The sequence below is a fragment of the Macrosteles quadrilineatus genome, unplaced genomic scaffold (genome assembly GCF_028750875.1).
Source record: "Macrosteles quadrilineatus isolate MER2022 unplaced genomic scaffold, UCM_ALF_1.0 Scaffold_8__2_contigs__length_117827958, whole genome shotgun sequence".
NCBI lineage: Eukaryota > Metazoa > Arthropoda > Insecta > Hemiptera > Cicadellidae > Macrosteles > Macrosteles quadrilineatus.
Window position 1 is genome coordinate 105,775,450 of NW_026542601.1, and position 16,182 is coordinate 105,791,631.

Consider the following 16,182-nt stretch of genomic DNA (forward strand, 5'->3'; position numbering starts at 1 on the left):
TTATTTTTTGTACTAAAATGTGTCAAACACATTGTTTTTTCTTCTGTCAGGCTCATATCAATATTTTACTGACTTTTATTGCGCTGTCTAAAAACTTTCACGATAAAGCAGCAAGTCATTTTTATGATGTCATAATTATTTTATAAATCAAAGTATAAGCAATAGCATATAAGCTCTAAAAATTTTGAGCCTAAATTGTTTGTTTAGAAAAAGTAGTAAACACATACAATTTTCTCTATTAACTAAATCGTTGCTTTTGTCTAGGATAATGTTAAAAAAGGAAAATTAGGAACTACATAAACTATAATCATTACGGCTTACAAGCTTGTACATGCTTTTTCGATTATCTGTATTTACATTTTAATACAAAATTATTTCAATACTAGTCTTGCAAAAACCAATCATTGACTTGTCAACAAAACTATGCACTGTAGTTCATTCAGTAATGTAAATACGGATACAACAGATTTAAATAAATAAATTGACAAGCCATCTCTCACGTAATAAAATTGTATAAATAACAACACAATCAATGATGTACTAATCAAAATTCCATTTAGGATGGTTCTAATAACATTTTCGTGGGGAGTGAGCTAGCGTAGTGGTTAGAGCGCGGGACTTCAGTCCCTGAGGTCCCGGGTTCGATCCCACCAAGTCACCAATGGATTTTATCTTTGTGATAATGCCGCAACCCCTACGTCTAGCCTGAAGTCATGTGAAAAACCATCCCAGGCTCGTGCCTAGCATCCTAGGACAAAAAAATAATAAAAAATAACATTTTCGTATGCATATGAACGTTTTGTTTCATATCATGAAAAATAATTAGTTCCCAGACGAATAATGTATTAAGTATTCTTAAGAGTATTTTTTATGAAGCACAATCAATGTCATATTAGGTAGGAATTTCAATCAAAATTGCCAGCAAAGCTCTTGGCATCGAATCTGAACACAATTAAGAACTTAAATTTAAAAAAAAACTGAGGCTAATAGGTTAAAACATAATCTTCAAAAAAAGAAATGGGCAAATATAATACTGTACTGGTGAACCAAGTTATTACCTCAGAGGTTGTCTTCAAAGCGAAGCTGTCAATATCGTGAAAAGTCTATTTCACAAACGTCAATAGTAAATTAACTCCGTTGAAAGATGCGCATTCGTTGTGAAAGAATTTCTTATTTCAACCAGAGCGATGTCTGTTGGAACTCACAGTGTTGTAGAAAATGTACATAACTACCTTTTTTAGTATCTAGACAGTTTAAACTGTGGCTCTAATTTAGTAAATCTAAGACAATTTTATATATTTTCAAGTTAAGGAAGGCCTACACTAATGTAAACCTTTCATTCAATTAACTTCTGTTGCATTGCTTGTGAATGATGTTTGAAGTGACTGTGTTTTTTTTAGTACGTTCTGCACTGTTATAGTATATTTCACTAAAACACTATCTCGCCCCGAAATGGGACTTTCGTTACGAGTATTGAACGATACTTTTCATCACGATGAAAAAATTAATTCATCAAACTTAAAAAAAAACTTCAGTTGTAAGCAAAGTATTGTTAGTGTAGCGAAAGTAATGTTTATGTCAGGAAAAGTCAGCTGATCACTAATTGTTTTTAGTGTATGGAAATTGACGATTTTACAGGATCTTATTCTATGGAAATAGGCTATTTTTGAATACAGAGAGATGAAAACTAATTAATTGCAAAAAATACTAAAATATAAAAGTTCTATGAAAAATTGAAGGAATAATATTTTAGGTTTTTAGAATTTTATCCCTAATTTGGTACTTCGCACTGCAAATTATAGATATTTTTACTGTGTAACATGACAAGAGAATTTACTAAAAGAAATTTATTAATGTATGCTTCACGTAAATATAATAAATCCAAACTGTGTATGAAAGATTACCAAATGACAGGAAAATCTTTGAAAATAAGCGTAGCAATTATAAATGATTAATTGCTATAGACACATAATGAACGAGTACTGTATGTCCTATTGAAATTGATAAGCAGTAGGTATAAAAGCTTGAATTTCGTTTTTAAACCTGAAGTATGCATAGTTATTAGGCAATAGCGGATTTTGATATGAAGTGGCATTATTGAATCTAAACATACGACCTATAGCTCTTGCTATACAAGTGCAGTATCACCATAAATTATTCTTTTCAGTCATTTGAGTGTCTGAATTTAATATTTGTATCGATAAAACATTCTGTAGTTGTTAAATAAAACAAAATTATTTAAACACTGCAGTTATTCTCCTTGCAAAGTCAATATTTATTTTTAAGCCCAACTACAGAACTTTTAAAGCACCGCAAGCACTACCATAGAGAATAAAAACACAAACCTTACCAGGTACAAAAAATGATGGTATATTTAGTAATTATAAATTATAGAAAGAATTTGATGAAGCCGATACACCAATGCGCAACATACATGCATTTGCTTGAATACATAAAAATTGCGTTCGAACTTGAGATCCTTGTAGTTCAAGATGAATATTTGAATCACAAATTTAGACACCCCGTGCATCGTCTAGTGCAATCTGCTCCCATGTGTTTTGGCGTGTTACTGTAAGTATAACACATGTCTAGCATTATGTCGGTTGTTATTTACTTTAACGATTCCCTCTGTGCCAAAGAATTCGCTCATTATCTTCATGTAGACAGTTAAGTGAAGCAAGAGAACTGAGTACTAGCGGTTCCGACCATATTGCCAAAAGGGTACATTTTTCAACAAGGGTAGTATTTTTCGGTTTCCACTAGCACTTAAAAAATGTTTGTTAAATTATATAATGGTCAGATTATAGCAACCATGAAACGCATTTGAAAGACTGTTGTTTGGATTGTTTAGTTTAGAGTTCTCGAATGCATTGTGTTTTATTGTACTATTTTCTTGAGTTTTAGTTCATTACACAATGTTTAAGCACCTCCATTGCACACAATCTCTTGGTATTTTATCGTTATTTTACTTTTTTCGTTAATGGTACTGATCCATCTTGAATCCCCACTAAAATAATAAACTTTGGGTCCCAGAATATTTAGAGTTTTTATTGCAGAGTCTCTATTACAGGCTTGCTACCATAGTGAAATGAGAAAAATCATGCGGAATTATTGAACTTCATTGGTACTGACAAAATTCATGGTCGATGCGCTCGCATGATTAAAAAAAATTAAGTGCCGCGTAAGGGTGATAAGGATTTTTTCAATCCAGTCCTCAGGAACACTCAGCTGACATCATCATCTGACCTTGAATGACTTCAAATTAACCATGAAAATTTTTATTGTGGAACTTGTTCATAACTTCTTCCAGACAGTATTATTTTTCTGTTCGTTTTTACAAACTATTTTAAAAATATGTAACATTTTTTTGACAAATTTAATAATATTATTTGAATCATTATTACTAATTTTGAAAATTAATGGTCGAATGAAAAATTCTATGCATAATTCATGCGTATTAATATTAATCGACGTAATTTAACACTTTCAATAGTAATCCTAGTAAGGTACAAAACACACTAGTCATTCTTCTTAAGTGTGCATCATTAATTAATGAGGCTGCCACTTTCTGAAGCTAATGACACCAAGTCTAGTGATCTATTGACATCTAGTTGAATAGAGATAATAGAGCACAAATCCCATGTCAATTGTGATTGGACAATTGATCACGTGACTAAAGGCCTAGATCAGCTGTTTGAATCATCCGGGTTAATGATCAGCTGATTTTGACTCTTCGTTTTGCTACGTTACGGTTTGTACTTATGTGATATTTATTTGGCAATACAGTTTCAGTAAGACAAGGGGACCTGTGTGCCAATTTCTCAGTTTAATATGGTCTAAAGCTTGTTTAAAGACGTTATACAGGTAAATAAAAATTACAAAACGCCATTATTTAATGGCAAAACCCGTTTAACAATAGTTAAAACCTTTAATATTACTCTGCGGGTTACTTTTCAATTAATATATTACACAATGATCCTTCAAAGCTATGTTCAACTACATTATACGTTATCGACCTTGCCCATGATTAGTGATTAAAAAAATCATTATTGAGATTTACCAATATTATTAGTGATATCATTGATATTGAAACACAACAGTTTAATTCATGGCATAATGTAGTGCAATAAAATAATTTTTTCAAACACAAACACTAAGTTTGTAAAAATCATCTCTATGAACATTTAAAACAACGACGCGACTTGGTTATGTGTTCTTGATTAAGAACGAAATGTTGGTTTAATTGATTCGGGTAGTTTTGACACTTGGGATATTAGGTTTTTCCTAACAATACATTTTTAGAAAAACGAAAATGGAATAAGGTACAATGGACATAAATAAAAAGTTATTTTCACATTTGCAGCGTTTTATTTTGAATTCAGTTCATAGAAGACATAAAATTACTTCCAATAAAGGGTCGAAGGAGTTTTGTTATAAAACCGGGTTCTATTTTTCCTTATATTGTATTTTGTTCATACATCACCTAAGGTAGGTTTTTCATTTAAAAGGATAAACGTAGATAGTCATAATGAAAAATATTTTCACGTTATTTTTACTTTCTCCCCATATACCATAGTATATAGAGAAAGTATTGTTTTCGTCAAAATTTTAGAATTTGAGTTTTCGAAGTGATGTCTGTGTGTGTGGATGTGTACAGAGCTACAGACTACACCTGTGGTCCGATTTTGATGAAATTTGGTATGTAGGTACTAATCGTGGTATCTCCAGGTGTTTTTTCTTCATATTTTTAAATTCAGATTTTTATTGTTGATTTTCCCATAAAAACCCATACAATAACGGAAAATCCAATCTTCTCAAAAATGGCCAGAACGATTTTGATAATAAATTAGTATGTTGTAGCCCTTTAAATTCTGAACAAAATGTAAGTACACCCATTTCTGTAAAAATTACGGTTCGAAAGTTATTGTAAATTATGTTATTTCCCCATAACAACCCATAAAATAAGAGAAAATTGTATTTTCGAAAGAAACCAGTTTTGATTGAAATTAGTATGCGATAATTCTTATAATTCCAAACAACATAGTGCAACCCCCCATTCCTGTAAAAATTATGGTTCCAAAGTGATTGTAACTTATGTTATTTTCGCATAAAAACCCATAAAAAAAAACAGAAAAATGGATTTAAAAAAACCGATTCTGATCGAAATGTTTCTGTTGTGGTCCTTGTAGACAAACAAAATTGTTGTAAATAAAATAGTGCATCCCTTCATTTCTGTTAAAATTACTGTTCAAAAGTTATTGCTACTTATGTGATTTTACCTATTAAATAACATAGTTACTCCCATGATAAAGGTGGTTGACAAGCTTATGGGAGAAAGTATGTATCAGATTGCTGATATCGTTTATTTGTATTCGGTTCAAAGAGCAATCATGTATTTCCATTCTAGAGTGTCTACGTTATATTGGAAAGTGATCTCTCTAACACGGGATTGTAACATGGTATCGTGTCACTTGATTGATCCTCAAGTAGAGGAAAGATAGTGTGTTCTGTTCACCAAAATATCTCTTTTTACATGACATATCGTGATACACCAGCTACAGTCAGTCAACTTGATATGTGTTTAAAGTTTAGCGAGGTATGTAAAAAATATATCTTTCAAATTTCAAAATAATGTATGTGGGAATTTTGAATGAACCTACTACTGTATATAGTACAGGTTATGGCTGGATTGTTACTAAATATTCCTTAAATATGTTTAGATACATTAAAAAAATAAATTGAAGAGAGTACAATTTATGTTTGCTGCTACAATGAAGGTAATCAAGTGTGGATTTATTTAATAGTTCATAGTTGGAGTAGCTTTAATCTACTAAATTTGATCCAAATACATCTACTAAACAAGCAAACTACAACAGTTTATGTATTCCATGAGAAAAGCAAAATAATTTCAAAATGTACAGTATTTTTGAACTTTTCCGCTTCAGTAGGCGTACAAAAACGCTTCAATGTAATAATTATTTGCCTTTTTTTACAAACAACTGTACATATATGCATGGAAAGAGAGAAAATTAAAATATAATTGGGAAAGAGGTTATATTTATATGTAAAAGGAAATAAAAGTTTTCTATATGGTAGAGTGATCATTGAATTTGGTGTTTGTTGAAAGATTCTTTGTTAAGTCATTGTTGTTCGAAGGATTGTTGTATAAGGATAAAATTTTGAATGTAACGTTAATTTGTAGGTTACATACATAATACCGACATAGCCCCAATATTCAAATGAAGTAGAGAAAGCTAACCCCAAAAAGGTAAAAAACACCTCCTTTTTCATAATATTGATCAATTTCCTTTATTTCATACCTTTCCAATCTAAATATAAACAATAGGTTGATTTGTAGACAAGTAACACTACGACAGCGACAAAGTATACTTCCAAAATAGAATACAAATACGTAAAAAAACATTTGTTTCATTCTCAACCAAACATTCGGCGAAACACACTAAACAACATGCAAAACATTTTGGACTGTAATGTAGGGACTAGTTCCAAACTTTCCCTTCATAACTAAATCTACTCCGCTTGGTTGAGGTTTGTGTTTTGTGAGGTTTGAGGTTGCTTCACAAACGTTGATGTGTAACCTCAACTCTGATACCGAGGTAAGCCTCTTGCTTGTGTCTGAGGGAACTATGCTGGAAATGTTTTGAGTTGGGTTTTGCTGTATTTGCGAAATTTGATATGGTTTTTTGCAGAAGTAGATGTTCTAGTTATAGGAATATCAAGACAAATAACCAAACAATCAAGACGAAAATAATAGGTTTGTAAATAAAAATGTATTTATTAAGCTTTTCTCTAGTACACTGGCTTTTCAGAACAAATCACATCATTAAACAAGATATATTATGCTATTTGGCCATTATACCCTTAGACAATACTTAACAATCCTTTTAAAACATAATCTTTTAGTTAAGTCTATTAATCGGAAAAACTGTAGAGTATTTGAATGTTTAAGATAAAATTGGCTTCTCCATTGAACATCTTATTTTGTAATTGAAATTATGCAAACCATTTTATCATGTTTAAATTTAATTAAAAATCAAAACGTCTTCCACACAATGAAGTTTTTTCTCTAAATAATCCCAGCTCAGATATTATGAATATTCGTTAATTTTTAACTAATCGGGTTGAGGCACAAACCTCTGAAGTCTATGTAGACTTATTTCCAAAGCACTTTATTAACATCGGAAGCAAGACATTTTAATGTTCTGTTCTTCCAGATTTTGTCAGTTCATTTTATACTTCTTAAAATACTTATTTTATTTTATTTTATTTTGGAAAAATATTGTTATTCCGCCGTAACACTGTTGTTGAAATATATTCGATTGGATTTTATTTAACCAATTTTGTACGATATAATAAAATTATTGATGTAATTTTACTTTAGGATCCAAACTGTTTTACAACTGCTCGGAATAAAACCAATGGAGTAAAATAAATGTGATACTATTATGTTATTGTATGATTAGATATTATCAGATAATGTTATTAGATTATTTATTTTACATATAAATTACACTATTTGTTTAAAATCGTGGAAATTATGTATTAACACGTATCTATCATCTACAAATTGTTTATGTGCCTACAATTCTTTTTATAGGTTAATTGCTTGGACAACTGTACACCTATAATTATTTTAAGGCGTTCCTATTTACCGTACAATACCACGTAGGAATAATATGTCTTCATGTTAAATTCAAGAACGAGACAAGATAAGCTGGTGTACTTTGAATTCATTTCCATTTTCTCTTCCAAAGTATTGAAGTAGTGCAATAAGAATTTTGCTATTTATTTATTTAACAAATCATTTTGTCTTAGAGCATTTATCTTTATGAAAATTAGGGAATCTCGGCACCTCCACAAAATCCATTACATTAAGTTAACTGATGACAAATATTACCTCTATACCCATTAATAATTACTATGTCCCCATCAAGCTAGGCCAACCCCACCCCCCCTTTCCGTACTATCAACTCCGAGGTAAAGTTTTCGAAAATAACTTTTTAACGTTTATATGACATCAAAAAGGATACATACGACGAATTCAATTGACTTTTTGATCACTACGCCAATTGAAACAATATAAAAGGTTTCTTGCAGTAAAATCCACCAAGAAGCCAAAGAAGCCACATTAAAACAATTAGAATTTAAAAGAGGTCAACAACTCGTAAAAATAAAATGGAACCTGACTCACGGAATCTCAGACGTATTTAATTATCAGCATCTGACAGCAGTTGTTGTCGCACAGAAATAGACCAGCCTAGACTTACAATTACTGCGAGACTAAGCTGTCTGGGTGAGAAATCGTCCATTGTCTAAGAGAGTCAAGTGTACACAGTCTACACACTTGTCAACATTCACGGCGAGGATTAAACGATTAACTTAAATACGTAGCTGAAGTTTCAAATGGAAAAGCCGGAACGAGCGATGTATCTTATCTGATCTTATAACATCCCCGATCAAAAATAATGCTCAGAAAAAGAACGTTATCCCTCAGTAAATGTACGTTGTATATACTATTGTAATGAATAAATAACTGTAATGTTCCAGTAACGTATAATCAAAGTCTAAGTCGATGCTTAAAATCAAGTTTTAGCCATAGAATTGAATTAAAATAATTAAATTTTACGTACGATTGCATTTAAATATTTACCTACAACAGTTTGTTTAACTATCCGTTTCATTTCAGTTCTTAAAATTGAAAAGATTCACTTAACAACATTGTAACACGAGTAACGGACCAATGAAGTTCAAGAATTGAGAAAAAAGAAGTGCAATTGTTATGCTTCAAACTTCAACTAATCAACTGTTAAGAGCAATTTAATTGTTAATTAGTGGTTGGTACAATGAATCATTGCATCACTGTAAGTGACAATAAGATGTTGTAAACGTTATAAACGAAAACATAACCTCTTTTAGAAGTTATCAGTAGAGATTGTTAGTAATAAAAAAACTGTCGTAGGTAAAGTAGTGTACGAAACTCTCGTAAATAGTCTTAAAGTGATCGTTGCATAAACTACTATTACAATATCTTTGAACGTGTGACCAAAATATATTGGCAAATTAAGTAACGAAAAATTATCTAATAAGTAGATAAGTATTAAGATACGATAAGTATTTAAGTTAAACCGTGAAAATCTAAAACAAAAACGTTTAAAAGGGACATTTCATATTTTTCTCAAATTTCCGTAAACACATACCTAAATATAAATCTCATTGGGTGATTAACTTTTTACTTTTTGTTTTTAAACTCATAGTGTCTATGTTTAAGAAAATAGTTTTAAACAGTCTGAAATTGATCGAATTATTCTTAATTACAGTCAGAGTTTTTAGTATAAAATTGTAATATAATTTTAAAGAAATCAATAATATGATTTGATATTTTATTATTTAAAGTGTGGTTAAGTGGTGGAAACGAAGGAGTAGGATTGACCCAAGTTATAAAAGGAGACAAGATCGTTTGAGATATTCCTGCAAAACATCGTCAATGTAATTTTTTTTGGGAAGGGAAACAAAAATGGCAACAAGCCAAGGGCGGACGGCGCCAAATTCCTAAGAGAGTCTTCTTGTCTTTGTAATTTATTAGTCCTTCACCATCACATATGGAATGTGTACTATCCAGTGTGTTATTAATATACATTAACCTTTGTGTTCACACAATTAATGAGGCTTTGTTGGAAAATACACATGGACAAAACCTAAATGCCTAAATCCAATGTTCGTATTATAATCATTACCAAACTGCCATTTAGACTTCCATACAATTGTCGAATGTTATTCTACATGCGACATAAAAAATGTTTGTCTCATTTTTAATCTTAAACCCCTTTTAGTATTTATCCTAGGGGTTTTACTCATTTTAGGTTTATAAGACGTATTTCACGGTAAGATTCCAATTGAAATAGTACTGTATAAAAATTAAAATGTGTTCGTAGTCTCTTCAGAACGTAAACACGGTTACGAAAGACGATGAAAGATATCAAACAGGATGATTTATAAAACTTAATGGTGGGATAGTTTATTCTATAGCTAATAAAAATATGCAAATTCTGTACAGTCAATAGCTATTTAATGCAGCTGCAGATATTAGGGACTGGTGTTTTAACAATATTGTTGTTCAATTCCTAACGAGCCATTCAATAGTTTCGGATATTTAATTAATTTAACTTAATTGAGATTGTGTTAGTGTACACTATATAGTACTATCGCTATGTGAAACAATTTACATTAAGGCAACAATAATTAACTACACTCAATTTAACAATCTATACACACTTTCGATACATGTAATTTTGTTTACAATCGACATTTACACGATTTTTACTTCATGTGGGGTAAAATACAAATTTAGACCTACAACGTATACATTAAAAACGGCTGTTTTTGCTGCTGTATGACGAAAAATAGTTTTTTTTAGCCTACCTAACAAAAGGTTTACGTATTATGGTAACAAACAGGAACTATACAGTTCCCTTAAACCACAAAAAACTAACTGTAACGTTTTACTGAGTAAGTAAACAAACCTCATATGAATATACTGGCATTTTCCTACTGGGCAAATTCCAATCTCCAATCTCCTAATCTCAAAAGGGTTTTATCTAATTGATAATGCCGCAACTTTTGGATCTAGCCAGAAGTAATTTGAAAACGGTTCCGAGCCTGAGCCTAGGCTAGGATGTGAAGTTGGGAAACAAAAAGTATTTTATAAATTAATATATCGCACCTAAACAAAAATCTTAATACATATCCGTTACAAAAAAGCAAACAGTGTACCGTTTGTCAGCCGTAAGTGGCAAACACTATGCATCAAAGGCACTGAACACTGAAGGCCTGTGTTCAATAGAGTAACATTGCAAACACAAACATTGACCGGTGTTTGCATGTGATCGATCATTTGTAATGATCAACTTGTGTCTGCCTTGTCATTGTAGATGGATTGCAAGATCATTGCAATGTCGGTGTAATGCCAAGTGCGTTGGAACAATTGATTCCAATCAAATACAGCTATTGATGCTTGGATCTTACGTTTGGAATTAGTGATATGAATTTTGTTGAAGAATTACAGCTTAATTAATCGAAATTAGTTTCCTTAACTGTTCATTAAATCGATAAAATAGAATAAGTTGTTATGAAATTAAATCATTGGATATTTTGCAATACTTCACGTTTACCTATATTTTAATTGACATTTCTATCACCTAGTCCTGTCTAAAAATTCAACTCATAAGTTAAGAGTAATCATTAAAATTTTATATTAAAATAGGTTGTCAAATCTAATTTAAGTTCTCTACGTAATTCATATGTACTAACTGATGTTTTCAATTATAGATTAGTTTAAAATAACTTATATAGCAAACACATAACTCAATTTATAGGATGAACTGTCATTTAGTATCTTAATTAGTTTACTAGTAAACACGTTGCTCGAAATCGAGCAATTGCAAAGAAGTAAAGTAGTTATTTAAAAACAAATAAAAGTCATTATAATTTCCTATGAGTTTAAAAGACTTTGAATTGAAAAATAAATAACAGCAATTAAATTATACAGCTGATCAAAATGTAAACAACTAAGTTCTCCATAAGGATAACATGGGAACTTTCTAAGCCACTGGGGCAGAGCCCAATGGACTTTTTCAAAAATGTAAGGCCAGTTTGCAAATCTACGCGACACGCTCTTTCCAATGAGACGTCAATGGATAAAATCGGTTAAGAAATGGCGCAGGAGTTCAACCGACAAAGTTTCGTGTAGCGTATTAATTATATAGATGTTGAATTCCTCAAACAACTGCATACCAATTGAGACAATACTGACATAACTCATACGATTGCACTTTTAATTAATTTTGTTTTTCATTTATTCATCATTTTCAAAACTATTTGTTTTACATTCATTTGCCATATACTATGTTGGATAGGGATAGGTCTCAATTAGTAAGCCTAATTTATCAAATCCATTACATTTTACGTTTTCACCAAATTAGTTGTGTATACGTTTTAAAACCTGACAAAACCAATGGTATGCTATTGTCAACTTAACAGTCTTAATAGTTTAACAAGAACTATTGTAGTTTGTACGAATGTTGGCAGCAAACTTGTGGAATCACAACCATCAACGGAGAAATCCGTTAACAGCAGCGCCGTCAGTTTAATTAAGAACGTTTAAACACAGTTAAACTCCTTCAACTTAAACTCGACTAAGAGTGTAATTTCAAACTTTTAATTATTTCGATCCAAATCAATTTCTACGATAATGAATAACAACAGCTGGCGTCGTTGGCTTAATTGTGTTTGCCTTTGGAAAACAGACTTTGAGAAAAGCAATTTGTGAGGGCAAACCGACTTGTATGACTTGAGGAAATGGTACTAAGACTCATTAATAACTTAAGGTGGTAAAACAAGACTATTTGCAAATAAAACCTTTCCGTAAGACTGCATATTTTTCGAATGGTGAGACTTGCTAATCGCTTATAATGACTACAACTTTTTGAAGTAGTTTTCTTTGTGACTGTGAAATTCCAAATTAAGTTTCAGCTGTGGTTTTTGTCTCAGATAAATTGACATACTAGACATGCTGTAGCTATGGAATTATGTTACTGTTTTAAAATTATTTCTTCAACAAAAACTTAAGTGTACGAAAACGCGTGAAACTTTTTGGATGGTAATAACTCGTTTAGGTACTAGGTGTCTCAAACGTTTAACATATTTAAACAATCAGTCATGTAAAGTTTTAGGTACTTTCATCGGCAATTTTAATACTAGACCTAGTAAATAAAAAATACTTAACGGATAACAGATATTTAAATTTACTTTGAAGCCAACTAAGAGTTGAACTGAGCACTTCAACGAGGTAGAGTCGAGGAAATACATGTTCATACTATTATCCGTGTAAAGTATTAAGTTTTTGAATATTGCATTCAAACGAACTTTTATGGATGCGAAAACAAAAACAATTTCAATAAATTTCTAAAACAAACTCGTGCACAGCTCAATCTACGACAATCAGAAATGGAAACTCTATTTAAACACAATGTTTAATGATGAAAATATATTATCTTACAGTATTTTTTTTGAATTGTGTAAACAAAATCCGTTTTTAACCAAGTTCATCCTATTTGTTGTCAAAAGTATCATGAGATCTAGCACTGTTGGTCAATTACTAAAGAATAATATGTTTTGGTCCCTAATTTATACCACTGCACTTTGCAACTATTGTCTATATGATGAAACCTGCCTTCTGGACTTTTATCTAGATAGGCCTCATCCATTAGCCAGTCCCCAAGAACAACGAAAGTCAGAAGAATGATACAAGCAATATTTACTTCCGAGTACTACCTCCTTCATTAGTATTTTACAGAGTGACTCAGTCTGCGTTTCGATCTAATACACATTATTGTTCAAAGATGCACATAACCTTTAAACATGGCGTCGTGTGTCTTCGGCCGGGCCGGAGTAAGGCGGGCAAGTTTTGTATGAAACGTCGCCAACCACGCCCACAGTGTTAATTCTGATACCTCACCAGATGTTAGCAAGACACATTTGTCTAGACTCAGTCCTCGTGTAACGCATTTATCAGCTGTGAAGTACGAATCCACTTACAAGAAGCGGATGGTTATAATTACTCAGCTGGAGTTAGCACCAAATCAAACAACTGTTATGGCCAGTTTGTTTTGGTCTGGCACAAATGTGGAGTGAACTTATGGAAACATTATTTTTGTTGGTTAACTGGGGAATATATATACATTTAATAAAGGGTTCCCCTTAACATCCCTTTTCCAGCTCAATCTTAAAAATAAATGCATGTTATCAATTACTAAACTATATCCAACAAAATATCAAACCTTTGCTGGAAAAAGGTTTACCTTTAATACTATTTTTGGACTGGGTTGAATTAAAACAAAACCAGCTAGCTACTTATGTGCGGAATTGCTGTATCTCAGATTAGTATAGGGACATTACAAAATGCAGAACGAGACCTTTAAATGCATGTTTGATTCAAACTCATGAAGCACACATGTTTGACACCGAACCTGTACGATAATTACATAAAAGTCAGTAAACAAAAACTTTAAGAATATAGATCATGCTTTTGTTAAGTTTAACCAGTGGTCCCGGGTTCCTTACCGTATGCATGACCAACTGTTTAATATTTGTACTGGATCCCCTTCATTCAGCGACAGAGCTTAAGGGTGGATCCAAATCAAACAAAGATGTAAAAAGCCCCTGTAGACCCCGCCTAAGTAAACAGAGCAACTTTTTGCCCAACTTTACTCTTTGCTTGTACAACTACTGAACCAAGTAAACTTCATTTCTTATTGCAGGTTTTGCTGTATTGATCTTAGAACCTAACTTTTGCACCAAAGAAACAAATACCGAAACTGTATTTCATTTAGAATAAATAATGTAATAAGTTTACGTTCGTAATATTTTGTAAGCTTAGAAAAGTACTATTTTTTTTTTGTTTTCGTTTGATTTTGGTCTTGCAAAGTTTAACTTGTTTCTTTGTCAATAAGTTGCAAATTCCAATTAGTAATTTATGATATGTAAAGATTCGCCGTAAGCTGCATATGTTCAACAATAACGAGTACTTTTAGTAATTAAAAATCTTATTTTGTTAGGTTAAACCATGTTTCAACCAATGTAAAGAATGAATTACAAAACGTTTCTTAAAAAAAGGCTGTAATGCCTTTTTTCTAAACAAACAAAATAGAAATTCCTAATAATCAAGTGTTTTGCTATGCATATAGCTGTTTTCTACACTCTACAGTATTCTCCAATGCTCAGATGTGGTGCTAACAGAACACATTCAACAACATAACAGAACATATGGCAAAACATAACAACATAACGGAGAACATATGCCACAGCATAACACCAGACACCAACAAAGCCTTCTGCATATCGTTGCTGTGAGGCAGTTTTAAGGGATGTAGCAGAGGCAGTGACCAGTCCCAATATTCAGGGATCAAACTGGATTAACCAACCATTGCGCTCTTTATAGAGATGTGTCTTGTATAAATAGTGAGTTTTATTGTGTTTCAGTGTTAGGCTGTTTTCGACTGTACAACCAACTTTAAAAGCCAGTGGAATTTGCATTTTCATACTGCAAACGGAACGCGGCAGGTGTAGTGGTTAAAAAACAAAAGGTTTGGTTCAATCACCACCAAACGGTGATAAAATATACCATTTCCAAATTATTACACGTTTTTTAGTAGAAATTAGCTGTTGCACGATTGAGAGCTACATATTGTACAATGTAGGTAAATGAATCATGCAACATTTTAATAAACTTATGCTGCAAATTTACTAAAAGGAAAAAAATATCACCCAATGCGACCTGAGCAACGATACGCCATATTTTTATCGGCATATTGAAAACTCAACTTCAACACTAGTTTACAGTAGCACTCTCGTGAGGAATGGGCTACAAATAGTGTATACTTTGTGGTTGGCTGACCAGGATTTGCTTTTTAAATAATACTAGCTGTGTACCCGTTCTACGCACGGGGATCTTATAATATTCAGTTGAAACCTTCTTATATAAAGAACAGCAGTTGGTTTGCATATTTTAAGATATGCTGGCCAAACTATTATACATAGCTTCATTTTATGTTGTTTTTTGTTGTTCCGGATCGGTATGACAATCAATAAAAGGTTAAATTACCTCTGTGTCTGCCGGTCGATCCTATAACGGTAGGCTTACTTTTATTTTTACTATCTGATCTCGTTTGCATGGCTCAATCACGTCCTGGTTGAAGTTCGTTCGCTACGCTCACTCACCTGTATGTTGGAGCTCGTTCGCTGCGCTCACTTTCCTTCAGGTTAGCTCGTTCGCTACGCTCACTTGCCTTCAGGTTAGCTCGTTCGCTACGCTCACTCGCCTCCAGGTTGCAAATTAGCTGTTGTCATAAATGTAAAAGAAATAATAGTGCTAGTGCTGCACCCTGTTGGTAATCCTTGTAACTTTAATGCTATTGAACATCACAGAACAGAACCAACTTGTTTAATTGAAACAGCTGTTAAGATTCAATAATTTCATTTCTCATAAGGTTAACATGGGCTTCCAGAAATTCCACGTCAAAAATCGACAAAAACTTGATTTTCAAGGGTTTACTGTTAAATATCTAACTGTCTCATATTCGATGAAATACGTCTAAAACCATCTCA

The 16,182-nt window shown here is 32.1% G+C and overlaps 1 protein-coding gene across 3 annotated transcripts in view; it reads right to left on the bottom strand.

The window, feature by feature from the left end:
* LOC129001136 (pseudouridylate synthase RPUSD2-like) overlaps positions 1-16,182 on the bottom strand; it is a 566,808-nt gene that overhangs the window by 28,825 nt on the left and 521,801 nt on the right. The window lies entirely within an intron of this gene.